We start from the raw sequence: 21,818 nt of genomic DNA, 5'->3' as shown, positions 1-21,818 counted from the left end.
CAGAGCTTCTCTCTGCCTTGGTAAACTTTGTTTTACCGTGATATTAAAGTGTGCTTTAAAACCATACCAAAAGCCAGACTGGCTTGTGGGAGTAGTACCTGGAAGTGGATTTTAGTGAAGTGTGGTGAGTGATTTTGAGACTGAACCCTGCTGTCACGCAGCCACTGACGTGGGGTGGAGAGCTACGGCCAACACTTCCCACCAGGACCTGCTGAGAACTGCAGTCTCTATAAACCAGACTGTTCTTGATTCATTACTCATGCTGCCCTCTAGGACGGGGAACTGCAAGCCTGGCTACTCAGCTGTAATTTGACAGAGGTTTTTCTTCTTCAGAATCTCATCAATAGTTGTGAGTTATTTCAGGTTTAACCCATTCATGTTTACACATCAGAGTAAACCCCTGGCTCACTTTCCCAAGCACCTTTGGTCTGTTGCAGCAGCATTGTCCCTTCATGCCATGCCATTTCTAAAATTCTGGGTTTTAGAGCAATGTGACCCTTCAGTCCAGTACCTGAACCAAGATGTTTGTAGTTACCTGCTGATTAGGGGGTTTTACACTGTTAAAAGTTATTGTCTTTTCTAGAAGCCAATGAAAGCCAGCAGTGCATTTTCACAGTTCCCCTGACAGAACTGCTGGTTACCGAGGAGATTTCCTAGGGGAATTCCCAACTGAGAAAATAAGAATACTTTTAAAAGAAAAAGCAGGCCTGAGGTGAATTGCTGAAGCAGGAGTGTGAGTGTCAGCACAGAGCAACCCGCAGCCGTCGGCTGCTGGGCAGTGCTTCAAACAGAAGTCACGGAACACATTTGTGCCCGGATTTGCATTGCATTGGTACCTGCTGGGCATTCTGAGCAGGGGAAGCCAATGTGCCTTTCTACAGACCTGCCTGTCACACGTGGACACCCTACTGGGAGGCACTTGCTGTAATCTGATGAGCGTGCTCGCTGCAAAGGAACCCAGGGCTGCTTGTTAGAGCACGGCTGTGCTGGAGGTGTGGAGGCACTGCCAGAGAATGCATTGGGCTGTAAATAACCAAAGCCACCACCAAACCCGCAGACTAATGAGGTTTCTTTGCTTCAGGGCTGTAATGCTCTTCCTTACCTGGTGCATTTATTGTTTCCATGCACCCAAAGGCATCCTGGGCATCTCACTGAAGGTGATGACTCCTGGGGGATGGGAGCCCAGAGGACTGCAGCAGCACCAGGATCAGGCAGAGGCTGGCTCTGGGTCAGGTCACCGGCTCAAGGAGAGCTCAACCAGCACTCCCAGTGCAGTACTGCAGGTCAGTCAGTGTTGAGGCAGACCCCAAACCATCCGCCCCATCGGCTCTGCCCACAGCTCTTTAGCCCGAGGGTAGCCTGGAGAGGAGACCCTGCAGGGTTTGGGGGAAAGGGGCTGGTTTAGACACAGCTAGGAAAAACTGCTAACCTAGGAAAAACTGCTAACCAACAATCTCTCTGGCTGTAGCCATGCATCACAAAGCTGGCACTGGCAAAGCTCCCTGCTCCATGAATCAGGGTAGGAAAAAGGAGCAGCCGCTGCAGGGAAGTCTGAATCTGTAGGACAGGGCCTAAGAGAGCTGCAGCTTACTCCCTTATGCTCCATGAATCTCATCCCTCAGCGTTAACAAACACAACCAAGCCATTTCACTAAGATAATTTGTAACACTAGGAAAGAGTGAGAATCATTCCTCTGACTTAAACCTCGGTCTCTTCTAAGAGAGACCACCAGACCTCCCCAGGGCACAGGAAACAACTCAAGCCTAAAACACACCAGGTAGCAGAGTGAGGCGTTACAGGGTTCTTGGTTTTGCTTGCAGCAAACTACAAGAAAGAAGAGCTACAGGACAGAAACCACTTCCCTCAAAAAGCATCATTATTTACCTTTTCTCCATTTTTTGACTTTAAAAATGATGGTTGTGGTTTGGCAGCTGCTAGCGTACCTTTCAGCACACAGACAGGCTGCTGGACCTCCTTCAGCTCCCTGTGGTCTCAGGAGCAAGCTCCAGAGCAGGCAGCGAGGCTTCCTATGAGCTAGAGCAAGAACTGCAGAGTGCAATTAAACCAGAGAAGCCCAAGACCCGTTTCCTCAGCACCAGGCCAGCACCTGGCTGGTGGGCATGCTGCTGCCTTCCTGGTTAAATTTGCCTTCTGCAACCTGTTCAGCACAAAGGTGACAGCAGGCTGCAGGGCTGTGTTCCCAGGTAGGGATGCTGCTACCAGCACACACCAGAAGAGATGCAATTCCTGCTTCCCCTCTTTCCCAAAAGGCACCACTTGTAGCTGGAGGTGAAAAACCACCTGCTGCAACAAAGATGTGACTCCATGCAAGCTGAATTGCATGCAGTGGCCAGATTTTGAATTAGGTAAATTCTAACAGGCAAGGTTGAATGGAACCTTTTGTCCTGAGATGGATACTTACAGCTCGCTTTTATGTGCAAGTTGTGGTTGCCCAACTCTTTACTTGCACTTGGGTATTTCAAAAAGCCAAGCCAGCGTGACTGTGAACTCCTCCTGTCTCAGTCTGAATGATGTTTTTACTAAAGAAGCAGTTATAAGCAAAAAGCGACAAGGGAAAAACTAAGGAAAAGACCCATCTGAGCTGCGGTTGTCCCACACTCTGCAGCAGTGTAAATGTGATGAGCAAGTTGGATTTAGGGCAGCAAACATCAAGGAATTAGCCTTATGGCTAGGTAATGGTGACAGCTGTGCCACCAGCATCTTCTCAAGGGTGGCCACCAGCAGATGGCAGGGGAAAGGAACAAGGCTGAGGCATGTCTGGCAAAGGGCCTGTCCCACCACAGCCTTTTCCAGCCCTAAGTGCTTAGTGATTTCCAGAGCTGGAAGTTGTCTCTGAACCCAGTGCAAAGCAGCCAGCAATGGTTTTAGGCTACAAATTTGCTTAACCATGCTTTAAAAGCAGTTTTGATTTCTGGTTTCCCTCAAGTGCCAAAACCTGGAATTTAGGATTTGCCAGAGTAGAGGCTGAGATCTCCCTTTTTGCATCATAAAGAGCTGGAGCCAGGTCTGAGCAGCTCCACAGCCTTGGGCAGCCAGTGCCTCTGGCAGGACTGCACATGTGCTCCTGGGGCACTTCTGACCTTAGACCTCAGAAACCAACACACCACAGACCTGCCCAACAGACCCCAAGCCACACACAGGTATGGAGCAGTACTTAGGCATTTTGCAGAGGTGTGTAGTATTTTACAGTGGTTCTGGTTTCACAGGAGACACCATGGCAAGCAGAAAGCCACTGTGGCAACCCCACCTTGTAACAGGTACCACCACCACTGAAAGAAGGCAAAGACTGCACTGCCTATTGCCATCTTTCCCCTTAGCTTGTCTCAGCTTGGCTGGACCCTCACAGCATCACAGTGTGCTGCTCCCTGCTCCCCTGGCAGCCTGCAGCTTCCAAGGGCTGTCCTGTCTCCTGGGGCTCTGATGTTCCATCTCAGCTCCGCTGCTACACCCCAAGGGCTGAGCAACAGGCGCTCACTCAGCTGTGCCCGTTTATGAAATGCCCTTCTGTTCCACAGAAATGTTGACAACAGGGATGTTTCTCACATGGATGCCTGGCAGCTGAACCTTTCCATCTATAACTGAACTGACACGGAAAGAGCCGGCTGCCCGGCGCGGTGTGACACTGAGGCCACACAATAAACCTCAGAGACGGCCACGGGAACGGGCAGCCCACGGCACTTCTGGGCATGGCTCTCAGCACGAGCATGCCTGGGTGACTTCCAGAACCGAAGTGTGAGTGTAAGGAAGACCCCTGATTTATGTTGGAACTGGAGCATCTGCACCACCAGCAGTGAATGTTCTGCCTCAGCCTGTTGCAGAAAGCCTCTGCCCTGCAGCTACCTGCAGACTACCTACTGCCAACACAAGACACAAGCAACTGAGTCTCCCAGCCTTGCTTGGTTCATTTCAACAACCAGGCCCGTGGGTTTCTCAACTCTTGCTTCTCTTTCCCCATTTTCCGTCCTTTTCCAAAGTAATAGGGGAGCAGGGCTGAGGCAGAGGCACTGTTTCCATGTGTCTCATGAGCCCATCAAGGGGCTTAGGCATGGCAAACTGCTGACCAGATGGAAAAGCTACTCTATAGGCAAAGAAACATGTATCTTTCAGCCCATGGAAAGAAAAGTATCTTATTGTCACAGCGTGAAAATTCATGCTGAGTTATTATATAACATCCCTAAACTGTTCAGCTTCCTTCCTGTTTAATGCTGTTGAAAAGTTGGGGCTGATCAGAATTGTCTTTGTTTCAGGGCACCCCAGGAACAGTGGGGAAAAGCCTCACATGTGGCACTTCAGCAGCAAGGCCAGCACTGGCTGAGTAGCAGTGTGGTTTTGCTTTACGTTCCAGTCTTCCCTTCTCCTTCCTCATCTACCTGTGTGCATCCAACAGGAAACCAGAGCGGTGCAGGGATGAGTTTGCTTGCTGTGGAGCGTGAAGCCTGCGGGAGCAGGAACCCATCTGATCCCAGCTGCTGCGTTACACAACACAGTGCAGCTAAGGAGCAGCACCGTTCCACACACAGCACAGGCTGCTCTCCACCAGCCCAGCCAAAACAGAAATGTGGGCCTGGAACTTTCTGAGATGCCTGCTGAAGGTCCATCTGAACAAATTATTGTCTTCCCAGAAATTCCTCCAAATTTCACCCAAATTCATGCCATAGTTCATACTGAACTGCATGTAGAGCCAATAGGAAAGAAGGGGTTGGTTAACAGCTTGCTGCAGTTAAGATCTAACTGCATGGCCAGCTAAGGGATTCATTATCCAGATGAGTGAAATAGTGGTCTCTTATTACCAGGGCACTGTTTCCATATGTCCAAAAGCAGGACTATTGTAAGAAAGGGCGAGGGGGCTGCAGGGATGGAGGAACATCCTCACAGGGCCAGGCTCAGCCGGGCTGAGGGCTGCAGCACAGCCAGAAGCACAGGGACCACCATAGGAAGCTGTGATTCTGGTCCCCCTCCAGCTTTCACAATGTTTTCCAGTTCCTGGGGATTATGTGTTATTTGGGTACTGTGATGTCCAGGGCTGCTCCAGCATGACCTGCCTGTCTGAGAACAGCAGGAAGAGACGCAGCCGTCTCCCCTGACTCTGGAGAGCACGAGGCAGGGCTCTGAGTTAAGGCTCCACTGCATCATAAGACTAGAATTTATCATCTCCTGGGCTCAGCTGAAGACAATGGTGGTAGGGCAAAGCTCAGAGACACATACCTCCAGGCAGAGGGAAGAGGTCTTCACCCACTCCCAGGTGCCAGCTGTTGGCAGCAGTGTAAGGTGACACAGTTGCATGCCAGACTCCTGCTCAGTTTTGTTTTCTTGCAGCAGAGGTGACAATGAAGCAGCAGACACCAGGAGAGACCTGTAAGCAGGACAGGTGAAGCAAGCTTAAGTAAAACTCTCCAAACTCCCAGGTTGCTGAAGTGGCCTGTTTGTTTTCACACACACCAGTATGAACACCTACAGCAACGAGCGTGAGCAGTACTGAGTCAGAATGATATCAGACACTGCAGGTGAGATTGTCTTTGAAAAGGAAAGAGGCGTCATTGTTCACTTACCAACATCCTCTTCAGAACCCTGAAGAACAGGAATCTAGAGCACCTGAGGTTTCCCAATAATTTTTGAAAGCAACAGCACTGGAACATCCCTGGGGCTGGAACATAAACAATCTGCAATGTATTCCCAGGAGTAGTTACTGAATCACTCTGATGAACAGGAGGTTGTTTACTGCCAGGTTTTTTATGAGTTTTTTACATGAATCATCTGGCAGAACTGAAGCAAAATAAGGGAACCAAGAAGTAAAAATACACAAGCCTTGTTAGCAAAATCAGAGAAAAAAAGAGATGAGCCTGCTTTCATCAGCTTCAGGGAGCTGACAATTGGGTTTTATGGAAGCCTGAAATACACATTTCTCCTTTTCTGCCTAGATTCATCCCTGTTAGGAGCAGAGTACCCTGAGGCTTGGTCTCCAGTCAAAGGTGAGTATATCCAGTAACCTCTGGGTAACTGGTAGCAGAAAGCAGGGAGAAGCAAGTTTAACGTCTAAAATTAGGGAAGGCTACGGTTGCTCTTCAAATTTCAAGTTTAGATCACATTTTGAGTGTCTGGATTTCTAAGTTCTATTTTGAGAGAAAGGCTCAAACCTATACAATTCATTATTTATGAGCCTGAGAAGATACCTTGAAATACAATGTAGGTACACAGATACATTTCTGCCCCCTTCCCCTGGGAGCACACAGCCCTGGAGCTCCTTCCCCAGACCCTTGGGAGTGAGATTTTGAGCCAGTGTCAGCAAAGCCCTTCTTTTCCCCTCCCCTCTGCATCATGTTCTTCAAAACTTCCTACCCCTGGCAAATGCAGAAAGCAAAAGAGCCCCAAACCCTGCTAAGCAGCTTAAAGACAGACTGTGCACTGTCTGAAACTCTGAAATCAAAATCTGTAATCTTCTGCAGCAGGTTACTTCAGAGCAAACTGCAGAGCTCCCTGCAGACAGACTGACCTGCTCCCAGACCCATGGGCTGCCCAGAGTTAACAGCATTAGTGCAACTTCACCTTTTGGCACTTTCCAGGCAATTCTCCACAGGCTCCAGGTGCTGCTTCAGCAAAGAGAGGGAGAGACCCACCTGAGGCCAGGTTTCCACACATCCTCCCCAGGCCACAGCTGCTCCTACTCGGCTCAGCCCCTCCTTGTCTCAGAGGAGCAGTTCTTCCTCCCTTTTATACAGAGGGCAACTTCCTTCTGATGTTTTCAGTTAGTGTTTCTCACGTTTCATCAGCTATTCACAAAGGGAAGAGAGAGAGAACGCATTTAATGAGATAAAAATATCATTGCAGAAGAGGTGGTTTTTTTAAACCCACAAGTTTTAGCATTTGTCTGAAATTGGCAACTTGGGCTCACGGTGCAAACATTGATACAATGGAAACAATACCTGATGTTTGCACATACTTGGAGAAGACCGAATTATCCTAAACAAAGTAATTCCTCGAGTACAAAAAACATGTGCATTCAGAGGACTGCCCTCCATTTCTCAGACCTGCCTCTCCATCCAACAAAACCCTGGCATGAGGGCAAAGCAGAAACACAAGGACCCCGAGCAGGGAGCTGAAATGTGCCAGCCTCTCATTCTGGTTTGCTTTTACAGAGGCAATTTTTCATCTCAGAGTTGCCAATCAACCCCAAGAGCAGCAATTCAGCACTCAAGACCTTCAAGGAGAGTCAGTTCAATTTCTCCAGAGAGATGTGTGTTCCATAGCATCACCTAGAGTTGAGACCCACCTCTTCAGGTCAGGCTGGAGCAAACTCTGCTGCCCAGCGCTGCCCGGCCACTCCACGGCAAAGATGCTTTCAGCATTAACGAGAGGCAAGGCATGCTGCACCTACCTGTCACTTCTGTGCCTCTCCCCCATTTCTCAGAGAAGCAGGCTGCAGCAGCCCCTGGGGATACCACGGATCAATAGCTGCCTAAGGGATCACGAGCATTTCATTTGGGCAGTTCATCAGTTCGGTCGGTTTCTGCCATCTACTGCATTTCTCAACTGCTTCCACCACGGTTCCCCCAAATAAATCACACTAGGCATAAATCATGTCAGGGCCAACAGATATCATCAGGGGTAAAGCCTCTGCAAGATCAAATAATCTGCTGTGGAAGGCTGGGGATGCTGCACACAGAGCTGCAGAAGGGACGTGTGGGTGGGTGAGAGCCGCGGGCTCTGCCCTGGAGCCTGGGGGATGCCTGGCAGCGCCGAGCCCCATCCCACTCTGTGTGGGTGCTGTGCAGGGACAAGGTCCTGGGCACAAGGCTCCTCATCACACCTGCCTTGCTCTTATGTGGCTGCTGGGAAGGCTAAACCCAGTTTGTTTCAAGCCCATGGACCGAGGTGCATGCACGGAGCAGCCTCGAAGGGGCAGCACTGTAACCCATGCATCCAGCACTCACAGATGATGGAGGAAGCAGAGAGCTGCTGCACCTGGGGGGAAGGAATCAAGAGCTACAGAGCATTAATCCAGTTTGGGTTAACTGAATCCCCAGTGTCCTTGTTTATATAAATGCCGTTGGGATCATGCGGGGGCTGAAATCAGCAGCAGTTTCACTGATCTTCACGGTACACAAACATTTTGGAGAAAAAAAGGCACATTACCTTAGCTGCATGCTTTGGAGAACAGAAGGCACAGCCCCTGGGTTTCAAAAAGTATTTGTATGCATTTAAATAGATGTGCTAGCAGTCACTGCACGTTCAAGCAGCCAGCAGTTACAAAGTGCCTCCTGACACAAGGGTGCCACACAGCCAAACCCACTGCAACACATCCCCAAACAGCTATGTATGGTTAAGTCCACTTCCTTTTGTCATCTGAACCTTCTCCTGTTCCTGCAGCACACAGAATCCTAGCAGGGATCCTTTCCCATGGTTAGGTGTGCAGAAAGCTGTTTCTGCTCTGTGTACCTCTTAGCTGTGTGACATTTAACACAGTTGTTTCTGCAAATTAGGTGATTACAGGATGGCACAAGACACACTCTTCTCTAACCAACATTTTCTCCTTTCTTATGACTCAATAACATCTGGCAGGAGCAATCCAAACGGAGCAACGTTCTCCTTTGAGAAGGTTATGTGCTAACCCAAGACAATGAGCCCTGGATTTCCCAGGTTTGGGAAGTAGCTGTGTATTCAGACTGTGAAATTTGCTCTATGGGATACAGAATCCACCTTCGTAACACATATTTGCTCATATGTAATATGACAGTAGGTGGAAATGGCTTGATACACGTTGGCATGCTGAATTGCCATGTCAAATGTGCCTACAGTGACTGTTTCCCAACAGCCATACTCCTGCATCCCGAGAAAAAGCATCATAAATAGTTTTGACGAGGAAAGGGATTAACTGGGAAAGCTGTATTAGCTCCTGTTTCATCAGGAACAGGATTTAGGTATCACTTCATTTTTAAGATTACACCAAATTAAAGGTAAGCTTAATAAAGGAACAGTTTAACTCATCTAAGACTTGAATACAAAAAAAAAAAAGAGTGTTTGTATGCACACTCTGCAGCCTGTGCACTTACCAACCTGTGAACGAGAGCTGCGACAGACAGGATCTGATTAAACTGGCGTTTCCTTGAACTCAAAGAGAGCCTGAGCTGTGTAACAGGTAATAAAGGAATCGCACTGCTCAGGCTTTTCCCTTTCTTAGCCTTCAAAGCACTTAAGTGCTCTAGAAGGATATTTAAGAACACTTACAGAAGACAGAGTTGTGTATGAGCTGGAGACAGTTAAGGCTGTGTAAGGGTTGGTATGACGATGAGTGAAATGACATAGCTCCTATTCAAGGAAAGGCATCGTGTGTGCTGCCTGTGTGACAGTGCTGCACATTCCCTGCCTCCTGCGGCCGCTGCACCGTGGTGGTGGCTGGCACATCTGTGCAGGTACTAGCGGAACTGCTCACCTGTGATCTGAGCTTTGCTTTTAGTGTGTCAGAGTGTGGTCCTTGGGTCAGTGCTGTGAGACAGGACAGGAGCCCCCTGCACGGCCAGGTGCTGCCCTGGTCAGTGTGTGTCAGGAGACCAGACACCCAGGTGCTGAGCTGTGACCTGCTGCCTGTAGGCAAATTACAGGCACGTGTTTCGAGTCAGCTAAGGCTGTCTTAACTATAAGCATGGCAAGAGGGATTAAGTCTGGAAACTCACTAGGAAAAAGAGTTCCAGACAGAGAGCAGTAAATGCTGATTCTTGTCAACTCAAGCCACAGTAGCCTGGAATAACACAGTGTCATGAAACAAAAGCCCCAGCTGAGTCAGTTGCTCAGAGAAGCCACTTGCTCCTCCACCAGCAGCCAAAGCCTGAGCTCTGCTGCCCCTGGGGCCAGCGGCTGGTCTGGTGCAAATGATGAACTGCTGGAGCTTGACAAGTGGTAGAAACATCCTGAGACACTCCAAGTGCTGAAAGACTGTTCTCATCACACCACACAAAGAGGCCAGCCTCCGTCTGCAGAAGGCAACTTTCCACTTCTTCCACTGTAACACAGGTATCTCACCTTGCTGAGGGGCAGCTGCTGAGCAAAACCAGCTGCACTGATGGGGACATGCCCTGCTCCCTCTCCAGCAGTGCGGCAGAGATACAGAACAGCCATCTAAAAAAAGGAAAGGTCAGGGTTTGCACTGGTCTGACAGCTCCTTCACCAAATTTCAGCCTGACACAACAAGTATGCAACAGACACAAAGCCCTGGAAATTGAGTGCTGCCAGTGGAAAGCCTGAGAGCACTTAGAGGGGGTTTTGCAGAGGCAGAGATGTCACATCACTGCCGTGATCATTTTGTCTGTTGTTAAAATACTCAGACTGACACACACAATCATACATATAAAGTCCTAGCTTTATAAAAAAGTGAATAATTCTCTGGGGCTTTGATACAGTTGGTTTCCCCCAGCATGAAGCCCCTTCACAGGAGCTTGGTTTCCTGACTGCTGAAGCGTACCCAATATTTTCCCTGGGGTGGATGTGGACACAGATGGGGATTTCTGTTGTAGAGCTGACCTGTGTGCCAGCTGTAAATATGAACTTGCCAAGACTCGAGCTGAGCCCCCAATTTTTAAGGGTTTGCTTTTCAAAGAGAGGTCACGAAGTCGAAAAACGTTTGAAACTCTTCTGATTTACCTTTAGAGTTGTGTTTCCAAACTCACCACCACGGCTTTGAAGGGTGAGAAGAGGAACATGCAGGTTTCCCTGGTCTCTCTGCAGCGCTCTCCCCTCCCCTGAGAGCCGTGCTGCAGCAGGAGGGAAGCGTCCTGGCTGGTATCACAGCCCCTAGGAAAAGCCTTGGTGTCGAGGCAGAGCCAAGGTGCCGTGGTATGGAGAGCTTCCCTGCAGCAGCACCTTCCTAAAGTCTTGAGATGCACCAAAACCTGAATGTCTTTTAGCAATACATTAACTTAAATCAGGCAATAACTATTTAAAGGTAACACCTGACCTTGTCTGTACAGAAATAGCCTCATTTCACAAGTCAAAATTGCATTGACAAGAGAGGGGAGGCTCACAAGTGCTGCCCTGTAACACTCCCATGTTGTGTTGGCTTGGACTGCTGAGTTAACAGAGGAGCAGGATTTTATCACAGGCATGAGACATTCAGTGCAAAATTAATACAGCTATTTGTATTACTGAAGCTGGACAAAAGACAGGAAGAGCAGCACATTTTAAGTGGCAAAAGGGTTGCGTGTTTCTTCTTCAGCCACAGGAATCTGTATTGGTAATGAAGGTGAAACAAAGCAGTTTTAGTTCCCTTTAAATGGAATTCACAGCTTTCTGCATTCAGAACAGCTATGAGAAGGAAGAACCAACCAACGGCAAACAAACAAACAAATCTATTTCCTACCCACAGCCTGTGGCGACTCAAAACACCCAGGCTCGCAAAGATTATATTGGGAATCTGAAAACGTTATGCAAGTCAGAAAATAAGCTAGTTTCTTCCTGCACATCTATAAACTGACCCCCCTCACCCCCTCCCAGCTTTATAGGGAGGCATTTAGATAAGGCACACTCCTAATGAGAAGAGAAAAAGTATAATTGGATGATGTGGTATTATGGTATTATTCTGGACAGCGATGCAAAGCCGTGCAAAGATGAAACAGCTGTCAGATAATCTTCCCGATTAATACCAAAAAGCTTTTGCCTTCAGCTCTATTGGTCTCACAAACAACAGGCTCAAAGTCACAAACTAAAACACCAGAACTTTCAGTTCAGTTTTGCCTTCTCACTATCCTTCAGGAAAAGAAAGAAAGAAGGCATTTGCTGCAGTTTAACCTCTGATTTCAACAGTTACTTTGAAAACAAAGACGTGAAAAACTAGTCATTTATTTCAAAACCCCTCTTCGTGTGTGTTTGCTTTGATTCGAGGATTAAGCAGACAATGTGTGGACTTTTGGCTCGAAAGGCTATGCACACCCAGCTCTGGGTGTTAAATGAGATCAGCGCAGTGGCTGAAGCTCAGCCTGCTGCCTCACCCAGAGCAAGGGCTCGGAGCAGAGCCCCAGCTCACAGCCCGCGGGGAGCGGGCACCAGGAGCTACTCGGCTGATCCTCAGCCTCAGGTGCTGACAGACCTCGGGCAGCCCAGCAGGAGCACAGACGAAGGCAAACGCTGCTGTGATGCAAGGTGTGCAAAAAAATCTTTTTCATCAGCATTTCAAAGTTCCTTACAGACCAAATGCACCAAAGTGGCAAGCGGCGTGTGACACCGTACCAAACCCCTGTTTCAAAGGCTGGTGCTAAGGCCTGCCGCTGTCCAAGGGACACCTCGTGTTCCTCTGGCAGGGCCTGGCAGCAGCTGAACTGCAGCTCCCAGCACCTCCATCCCCTGCTCCCTCTGGAACAACTGCCCCAAACGCCAGATGAGAGAGGTTCGGATCAGCAACAGCGACCCAGCGCTGCTCCAGACCCACTTTGCACATCAGCAAAACATTTGTGTTTTCGGACTCCTTTAGGAAATATTTCTGGGGTAAATATTGGAAGGAAATTCACCAGGGTCTGTTTGTTGGGTTTTTTGTTTGTTTTAAAGCTTCCACTATTTTCAGCCTGTGATTTCCCACAGAGGCTGAGGCTGAGCAGACAGTGAGCTGCCAGCCCTCCGGCCGCAGCTGTGCCTCTCGCAGCTGCAGGGCTCAGTGTTACCAAGTCACTGAGCTGGCAGCCAGGATGCTCCATCAAGCTGCGTGATGCCTCTGACACAGCTCCCAGAGGCATGATGGGCAGCGTTTGCATGGTGCTACTCGGGCTCAGGTTGTGCAGAGAAGCCACACGTGAGCAACAGAGGACTCGGACACAGAGGGAGGGAGCAACCTGCCTAGTGTCAGAGGAGCCTGCCTGGGACCAGCAGCACGGGCTGTCACCAGTGGCTGTGCCGAGATGGCTGTAACACATACAGAAGAGCACACTGAGGGTTGTGTGAGCTTTGCTACAGCAGATTCAGCAGTCACAGCCTTCATTTTTCCTTCACACTGCACTTTTTAGTACGAGACACATTAATTGCAAAATTAGTTCCATTTCAATTAAAAAACCAATTTGTTATACGAAGTAAATTCAATATCTCCAAGAGGCTTTCAGGAGGTGTCTATGTCCAAGCCTCACTGCTGAGAGCTGCTCCTGCACAGAGCACCTAGAGAATGCTAGAGCCACCCCGGCACGTTCCCAGAGCTGCTCTCATCCTGTGCTGATTCTCACTTCACAAAGCACCAGCCCCAAGATCTGGTGGAACACGCTTCCCACGATGCTTTCCATTACTATCCAGCTAAACATCTGCTATAAATAAGCTCTTTTCATTAATAATACATAAAGAATGTATTCGGTGCGGGTTGTAAAACAGATGCATATATTGAACCATTCAATCATTTCCATAAAGAACAAATGTAGTCAAGTAGTACTGGAGCAGTAATCATGCACTCACCAGAAATAGCTTTGCAACTTGGGAGCGGTTCATTCCCCCCCCCCCCCCCCATGTTAAATTTGTAACTGTCCTTGTTTCCCATCATTTTTATTGTTTCTCACTTGATCGTTCTCTGCGTTTTCCACACAAAGAATGCTTCATCACCACTCCTCAAAGCCACCAATGAGAAAATTAAACCCCCTTGGCATCAGTGCACAGGGTGGTTGCATAACAAGCTGGGTATATATAGAAATTCCATTCCAAGTGTTTACATAAGGGCTCAGAATAACACAGATGTAAAGCAAAAAAATCCAACTCAATTTGCAAACCAGCCCTGCAGTGCTTCTGTGTCTGATAACTTGGGGCGAGCGAATCAGCTTAGGAGTGCTGCACAGTTAATACTGTTCCTGCACTGTTTACGTAACTGGAAAGGGAAGATTAAGAATTGAACAGGCACATGTGTGCGAAGGGGTGCTTTGCTTATCTTACAGAGGATACTCTTTCTAGACAGAAGCTGATGCTTTGGAACTCTTCAAGCTGTCTGAAATCTCTTCCAGTTTCTTGCATTCACGCAAATCAACACACATTTGTAGATCAGACGTTTTCTGCGTGCTCTTCTCAGTCCCAATTCAGGGCATGCAACACAGACAAGAAAACCCAAGCTTCTCCCACAAGCTCTAAAGCAATCGTATCCCTAAAAGCAATTGGAAGGGCACAAAGTCCAGGCTTCCAGTGTTTAACAGCTTCTTTACACTGCTATGCTAAAAATCAGAAGTGCAGAGCATAAAGGTACCCAGGTGACAGCACAAACATCTTCTGCCCTCACCAGCAAGTTTAAGGAAGGGAGAGAAGGTGGATGCAAGTCAGGGCTGTGAAATCATGGGATGGCGTCCCTTCACACCTAGAGGCAGACAGTTCTCTCCCACCTCTCATCCTTCAGTAATAAAGCTTCAAGTATGATAAGTGTGCTTCTTACTTATAGGTATCATGCATGCGAAATACCAACAGGCAAATAATCAAGTTAAAATAGTTTAAAACGTGGAACTAATGTAAAAACATAATTGCACCAAAGGCACCAGCACTGTGCTCCCGGTCACACGACACCGAGACGATCCCTGTGCTGCCTCGTCACGAGAGTTCACCTCCCGAGATGCTGCAGCTTGAGCTGCCTTCAGCTCCACTAAGCTAAAAGGTTTTAACTGAAAAGTGACAGAAAAGCTCAAATGCTAGGTTTGGGGGTTCCTCATATCCAGGAGAGAAGATGCTCTTGGTTGCACCGTTATGGGAATTTTCTTCAAAGCATAAGTATTTGGAATTAAATCAACTTCTGTAATTAAAATCCTCCTAGCACTTAAAATATGAGTCAGTTGAATGTCTGACATGAGAAGATCCTCTCTCCTCCAAAACAGCAACCCCTCCAAGGACCACCACAGTGTCACTTGCTCCTTGTGTTGTACCAAGCACACTGTGCACGCCTCTGACAGCTTCCCAGGACTGGTAAGGACAGGTTGGGGGGCACAGCTCTCCCTATGCTTTCATTCTTCTGATCTCTCCCTCTGCAGCATCTGGATCCAAAACACAGTCTAAAATAGGATTTAATTTATTTCCTTCTGGACAGTAATGGAACAAATGGGCCTATAGAGATCAGTTCATCCTTCTATTACTGTACATGCATTAAAGATTAAAACAGCTACACTCCTTCTCCTGGTAGAAGTTTTATGAATGCACAGAACACTTCCAATTTGAATCCCATAATTATCCATTATGCTCTCAGAGGGTCTTATTTTTTTTTCTGACATCACCATGTCATTCCTCCAAGCGACTTCTGAAATGTCTCCCTCCCCCATTTCTGTCTGGCTGCTTCTTACTCAGGACAAATTCCCCACAAAACAGAAATTCCACCACCCCAGGCTTCACCCAGACAGGAAAACCAAGAAGTGCTCTGGGCACAGCTAACCTTATCTCAGCTCTACATCAGCCTTCATGGGGATATGGAGAAAACCCTGCCACAGTCTTAGCATTGGCCTCTATCTCCTGATTTCATCCTCTAGCTGCTGCCCTGGCTGTTCTGCAGACCAAGGCTTAAGCCAAGCAGTAGCTCCATAATGAACAGCAAAGCCTGTGTTGTCAGATGGTGCTCCCAGCAAGATTCATGCCTGTGTCCATGGCAGAGGGCTGCTTTCCAAAGCCAGGATGTTGCCTATGGGATCAGGATTCTGCTCAGTCAGTAACGCAGTTCTTGGTTGTTTAGGGACTCTGCTCGTCTCTTCGTGCCCAGTATTAGAGCCACAGACAAAACACACCAGAAGCAGATAGCTCTAAGCTTCTGCATGAAGGAAAAGAATGAAATAAGGAACAATAAGTGTCCTCATCATGCCCATGACTGAGCAGAGCGTCTCTTCCAGCAGCTGAGGAGCTATCCCCTAGCTCTTATCCATGCAGCAGGTGTGGCCTCATTCCCAGCATTGTTCCCTGTGCCAATGCCCTCCTCTCTTGATGGATGCAAAAAGGCACTTGATTTCATGGAGCTTTTGGGAACTTCAGTCCTTTGCAGCATTTGGCTGAGACCGATCTGCCAGTCCAAGAAAGGGCACACACAGTATATAACTGTATAAGACTCTCTGCTCCAGACAACTAGGCAAAGCTTCCCCTCTCCCCCAAATTACAAGGTGAATGTAGGATGAATAATGTTTCTGCTCAGTCCAAATCAGCTAGGTGTTACATCACCAGGGGTGTAACTGCTGATATGACTTTCTTTTATGGGTCCTTCCTTTCTCCATGTGTTTTCCAATATTATCCAAATAGACACACCTAACTCCAAAAAGAAGTTACCCAAACTCACTTCATAGAGTGAGGCTGGAAACTGCAGTGCTGCTGTAGACCACTGACAAAAATCCTGTTGTTTTCTGTGTCATAACCAAGAGCAGAGAAACACCTGATCTGTCCACTCTCTGAAGACTGCTCTAACCTGTATGATTCTGAATTTGTTCATACAGATGTTACACCTTCAGCCAGTTTGGTCACATTCCCATAAAACAGCCCAGATCTGTTTTTTTCCTGTTTCCTATTAAAGAGAAAATCAGCATGAATCCTTCTGTCTTGCTGCTAAGCACCTGTTGTTTCCCTAGAGAAACGTAATCAGTATTAATCAACTGTGAATGGAATCACATCTTTGTACTGACCTTTTGCCGTTTCATGCTTTTGCATTTTCCCCGTTCTTATGCAGTTTCTAATCCATGGCTTTATTTTGCCTTGCAGAAGGAGCCACGTTCTCACCCATCCCACCAGGAGCTGGAGTGGCAAAACCAGAGGGCCAGTCCTGTCAAAGCACCACAGCCAGACCTCAGCCTCAGCAATTTCATCTCACTGGTGTGACACCTGAAAACAGCAGCCCATGACCCTTTTAAGTGTTGATGCAGAGTCTAGAGGGGAGAGCAGAGTGCTCTCTGCTCCTCTGCCATCCAGCTTTGCCCAGGGGTTGTTTCCTGGGCAAACTGTGTACTGGGTCTGTTCTGCAGAGTGGGGATGCAAGTGCCCAAAGCTGCAGACCGGGCTCAGCTCGAGGACTGGGCTGCTGCTGCTGCTGCTGGTTGTGCACAACTGGGGCTGAGGTCTCTGTGCTAATGCTACCAGAGTACAGAGAGGAGGAGTGGGAACACGCCTGAGGGGTGTCATCCGGTCAGGATGGGGGGTAAGAGAGCACCAAAGGATACAGAACAGAACGTGGAGGTAAAGGGAAATCAGCAGCAAAGCAAAATACCTTTTCTATACAGGGCAACAGAAACAGCAGCCACGCAGTTTACAGCTTGTTAGTTTATATACTTTCAACTCCAGCGTGCTCTCAGCTCAGACGCCTGTGCCACAGGCTCCCTGTCAGCCAGGTCAGTCTGCCTGCTGGTAAGCATCCGTTTGTTCCTTTTTTTCTTTGCCTTTACCAATAACCTTTGCAGGGGAGGTGAAGGCAATTCTGATAAGTTCTGGGTTTTCAAACCTTTCCCTGATTGATATTTCCAGTGAGGAAGGGAGTTCATGGGTGTTACTCAGGGTTGCAGTTACAAACCTCAGCCACCTGATGGGATGTGGAAGTACAGAAGCAGGGAAGCCAGCAGAGCCTGTGGGCATGGCCCACGCTGCGCCCTGCAGGACTGAGGGGCAGCGGGCTTTGCCCAGCTGTGGCAAGCCCCACACTGCAGGCAGGCTCCAGCAGCTCATACCTACCAGCGTCACCTTCCCCTGAACACAGCAACTGCAGCTAAACCGTCCCTAGACATGCAGAGGGAGAGACCATCAGCCTGATGTCCAGGTTCTGTCCCACCCAGGCATCGAGGCTGGGTCAGAAAGCTGGTTTTGGGGTCACACCAGAGAAGCCTGCGCACCCCAGCAGCCCCGAGGAGCTGCCCAGCATGGCCAGCACGCTCCAGAGCGTTTGGGCATCCTCATGGAGTCAGTAGCACCTCTTGGAAAAAAGCGCATTCAGCTGCCTGCTCCTCACCAAAACACTTCTCAACAGCAACAAAACCCTTGTGGCTGGTAGCCCTTTGTCTGCTCACTCATACAACACAGCTGGGACAGAGGAAGAACAAGTTCAGTATGAGGTCCTCAGTTTTATCGTTCTTTTGAGCCCTTGCAGCAGCAGATAAACTATCTGTTAATAAAACACAACTTACAGGCATAGGCAAATGTTTATCTTCTTTCAAGAGCAGTGTTTTATTGACTGATGGTATCTACAGAAAGGGAATGAAAGCACAAGCATTATAAATTCCTCATGAGGCGGGATATTTTTGTGAAAGCAGGTAAAAAGGCAACTTCAGGAAAGATAAGGGGTCAGGAAATAACAAGTATGTTCTCTGGAAACAGCAGCAAGCAGACTGCAGCCTATGAACTCCAGTAATTTTCAGATCCTGATGTAACAGCGACTGTAGCTGTGTTTGGTGGACCTTTCAAGGCAGGGACAGAAAGTTTAAGTTGTACCACACAACAAGCTCCAGAGTGCCGAATATATTTACCCCAACTTAATGATGGAGTCAGTCCTCTTTTAAATAAGCAATTCCAAGAGCAAGACTGCTTTAAAACAGTTGTTCCAGAGCAAATGCATCCCAGTTCCCAAAGCCTATCCATCACCCTCCTCCCACGTGAACCCACATCTGCTAGGTGAGCTGACAGATGAACCCCCTGCTCAGGATTCCCTCTTCTACCCGAGAATCTGGGTTTTGTGAGATTTAAAGCCATTTCATACCGCAAAAGCCCCTCACCCCTCACATTTGGATGAAACTGGCCTTGGAGCAGCCACAAGAGCAGGGATAGGCAGCTGTGGCAGCCCTGTTGCCTTGCAGAGTCATGTCCCATGCTGAAGGCAAACATCCCAGCCCATTCCCCCTCGCAGGGACATCACATCCCGTCCCACCCCCTCCTCACCATGGCAGGGCCACTCCTGCTCCAAGCTTCTTCACAGCACAGGAGCTCCTGCCCAACCCCAGGACGGTGAAGGATTCTTTACCCAGTGGGGTGTTCCCCCTCTCCTCCCCACTGCCAGACACCTTCCCAGCAGGAGTGTTTCTTTTCCATACAGGCTGGTGATAAATCCAGGCAGCCCAGGCGCAAGCCTGCGGGGTCCTGGAGCTTCATAGCTTAAATGTTACAGTTCTGTAGAGATGAAGTAAACAGACATAAAGCAAATGGTCACAAGTAGTTCAGCACCAATTCCAAAACACGAGTCCCAGAGATCACAGAAGCTGCTGAGATTCAAACAGCAGAGCACAAACACTTGGCACTTGTGCAGGAGGCTGATGTGTCCTATCCCCACAAACATCATTTACACATCTGTTCTGACAGTCTAGTGATTGTTTAATCCTTCTTCATGTCCAGAACAGCACTGTGAGGTACTGCTTAATAAAGCTCTAGCTGGGGCTGAGGTTGTTAAATGAACTGCTTAGCTCTTTTTCGGCAGAAAGTCCATCTCTTAGGGATTCACTGTCACCAAACTGCACCCTAGCAGGTGGGCAAAAGGTAAAACTAGAGTCAAAAACGATGAAAACCACATTTTTAAATGGTCTTTGATATGCATGGGAGAGTATTGCCCAACAGTGACATGAAAACCACTAAGAAGTCATGTAAACAACCAGGTATTGACAGAAACCTGCCCCTAATTCAGTATGTAAAACTTAACAGGTTTCCTTGACTTCTATTGCTGAGGAAGAGAAAGGAAAGGAAACCAAGCCACTCTCTTGTACTGCAGTGTCAATGACTGCTCAAAACTTCACTGGTCAAACACAGGACAGAAATAAAGGGCATCTGAGGCACTGCAAAGCTGGACCTGGAGGCAGCTGCCAAAGCATGTCCTCTTTCAGTCAGACCTGAGCATCCTCAAGAGCCCCGTGGGAGACAGTTGTGGCTGCAGCTCGCTGTGCCAAGGGGACAGCGGAGGAGGTGTCTGTGCTGGGGCTAGAGCTCAGGAGCATCGTGGGAGACAGAGATGCTCCAGAGGACGTGAAACAATGCTGCTGACAGCACAACTCTCTGTCAGGGAGAGGGCAGGTGACATTACAACCCCTATCAGAACCAAGTCCTCAGTTTCTTGACGTGCACTCTAATCTGATTCAACACCACTTTCTGACACGCACGTTAGCATTTTGTTTCAGCCTTGTCCTTCAGAGCACAGCAAAGCATGGAGCAGCCTGCTAGGAGGCAGAGCTGTTCCTCTGGCAGGGAAAGACCAGGGGGGCAGAGGAAGAACTGAAGAGCCAGTGCCAAGCACAGGTAAAACCTGTAGTGGCATGCCTGGCTTTGTTCACTGCAACTCAGACATTGTCCAGGGCTAAATGCACAGCAGCATCTGCAAGAGTCAGGGCAAACACTGCTGCAAGCAGCACCTGCTGGCAAAGCTGACTGTTTATGCTGCTGGAAAAAGGAAAAAAATAAGAAAATGGACATTTACAATCCACAAGCAGGAGCAGCATCACATTGACAAGAGCTGCCTCGCCTTGAGGCACCCACTGAGCACCGGTCAGCTCTTCGCTTGCTGTGTGCCTCCAGAAGAAATATCCTAAGCCCAGGGGACCTGGCCCCACAAGGATCTTCCCTTACTTTTACAGTAAGTAAACAGAAGCATCTGCTTTACAGCTGTCTCATTTTCCAAGGGAAGACAGGACAGAAATCTGTGCCCATTAACCACTCTAGAAGTAAGAGAGCTCCTTCCTCACTGTGCTTCAGGCCTCACACCTCTCATTCCTCCACGAGACTGCCAGGAGGGAGATCAGGGATGCTGGCTGGCTGGCAGGGGACCTGGCCAGAGGCACGGCTACAGTGAGGTGCCCTGGACACATCCCAGCTCAGGGCATTTCCATCCCCTCTGAGTGGGCACAGGGCCACCATTGCAGCCACAGTACCTGGCGAGGCCAGCACCATGTCAGACCCATAGGGATGAAAGCCACAGCAACCTTCCCCAAAGCTTCAGGAGGAGGAAGAAAGATTCTAAGGAAAGAGTCTAAAAAGGCAAACTCCAGCAGCAGGGGCAGCCTGCTGCAGCCGTGTCTTTGTGACAGCACGAGCTTGGCACAGCAGCCCCCACATTTTGCATTCTTCCCCCACCTTAGCTGTAATCAAACCTCAAGAGATGTCACAACCTGCTGTAACAAACCCATTTGTACGAACACAGAGTTTATGCATACGGAACATCTTCAAGTCACTTCTAATAAAGCTTGTGGGAAGTGAGATGCACACAGAGTCATCCCTGGGTTTGTGCACAATGTCAAAGAGACAGAAGCACACACTTTGGCTGTGGCAGCATCTGGCTGTACGAAAGTTATGTTAGCAGATAAATTTCTCTTTGCTTGTTATGGAATAAAAGCCTCCTGTCTGCCTTTTCCAATACAAGCTTATAACAGGGGGAGGAGGGAGAGAAGTGAGATGGAAACATGGCCATGATCTGAGAAACCAATTAAACCTGCACATCTCATTAGTGCTCTGAAGGATGCAACAGTTTTACTAGCAAAGCAGCACTGAGTGTGTTAGTCCAGAACGCTTGTCATGGGGTGCTTCAGGGTTTAAACAGACAAAACTTGGTCTCAAAGATCCAAACTCAGAGCAGCTAAATGTAGACAAGCCCAGAGAAAAACAGCATGAGGAGAAGGGAGATGTTACAGGGGTTGCCAGAGATAGTGAAGGACTGGTGCTGTTTGCTGCCCACGGGGTGTGCAGGGAAGGAAGCATGTCCAGCTGCAGCAGGGCCTGCCAGGGGCGAGGGACAGCGCAGGGCTGACCAGCTGCTCAGGCCACACGTGGCTGGAGGGGTGGTAGCTGCCGGGCCTGCAGGTAAGAGCAGCTTTGTTTAAGGCCTGACTCAGCTCTGGCTCTGATGGTGGCACACTCTCACTTGTGAAGAGAAAAATAAATCAAAATCTCCCTGT

The 21,818-nt window shown here is 48.6% G+C and overlaps 1 protein-coding gene across 1 annotated transcript in view; it reads right to left on the bottom strand.

Annotated features, from left to right (window-relative positions):
- SLC24A3 (solute carrier family 24 member 3) overlaps positions 1-21,818 on the bottom strand; it is a 343,101-nt gene that overhangs the window by 167,686 nt on the left and 153,597 nt on the right. The gene's annotated exons all lie outside the window — the stretch shown is intronic.

This window comes from Colius striatus, chromosome 2 (assembly GCF_028858725.1).
Source record: "Colius striatus isolate bColStr4 chromosome 2, bColStr4.1.hap1, whole genome shotgun sequence".
Taxonomy (NCBI): domain Eukaryota; kingdom Metazoa; phylum Chordata; class Aves; order Coliiformes; family Coliidae; genus Colius; species Colius striatus.
Note: the sequence above shows the minus strand (reverse complement) of the source record. Positions and strands in the feature narration are given on the sequence as shown.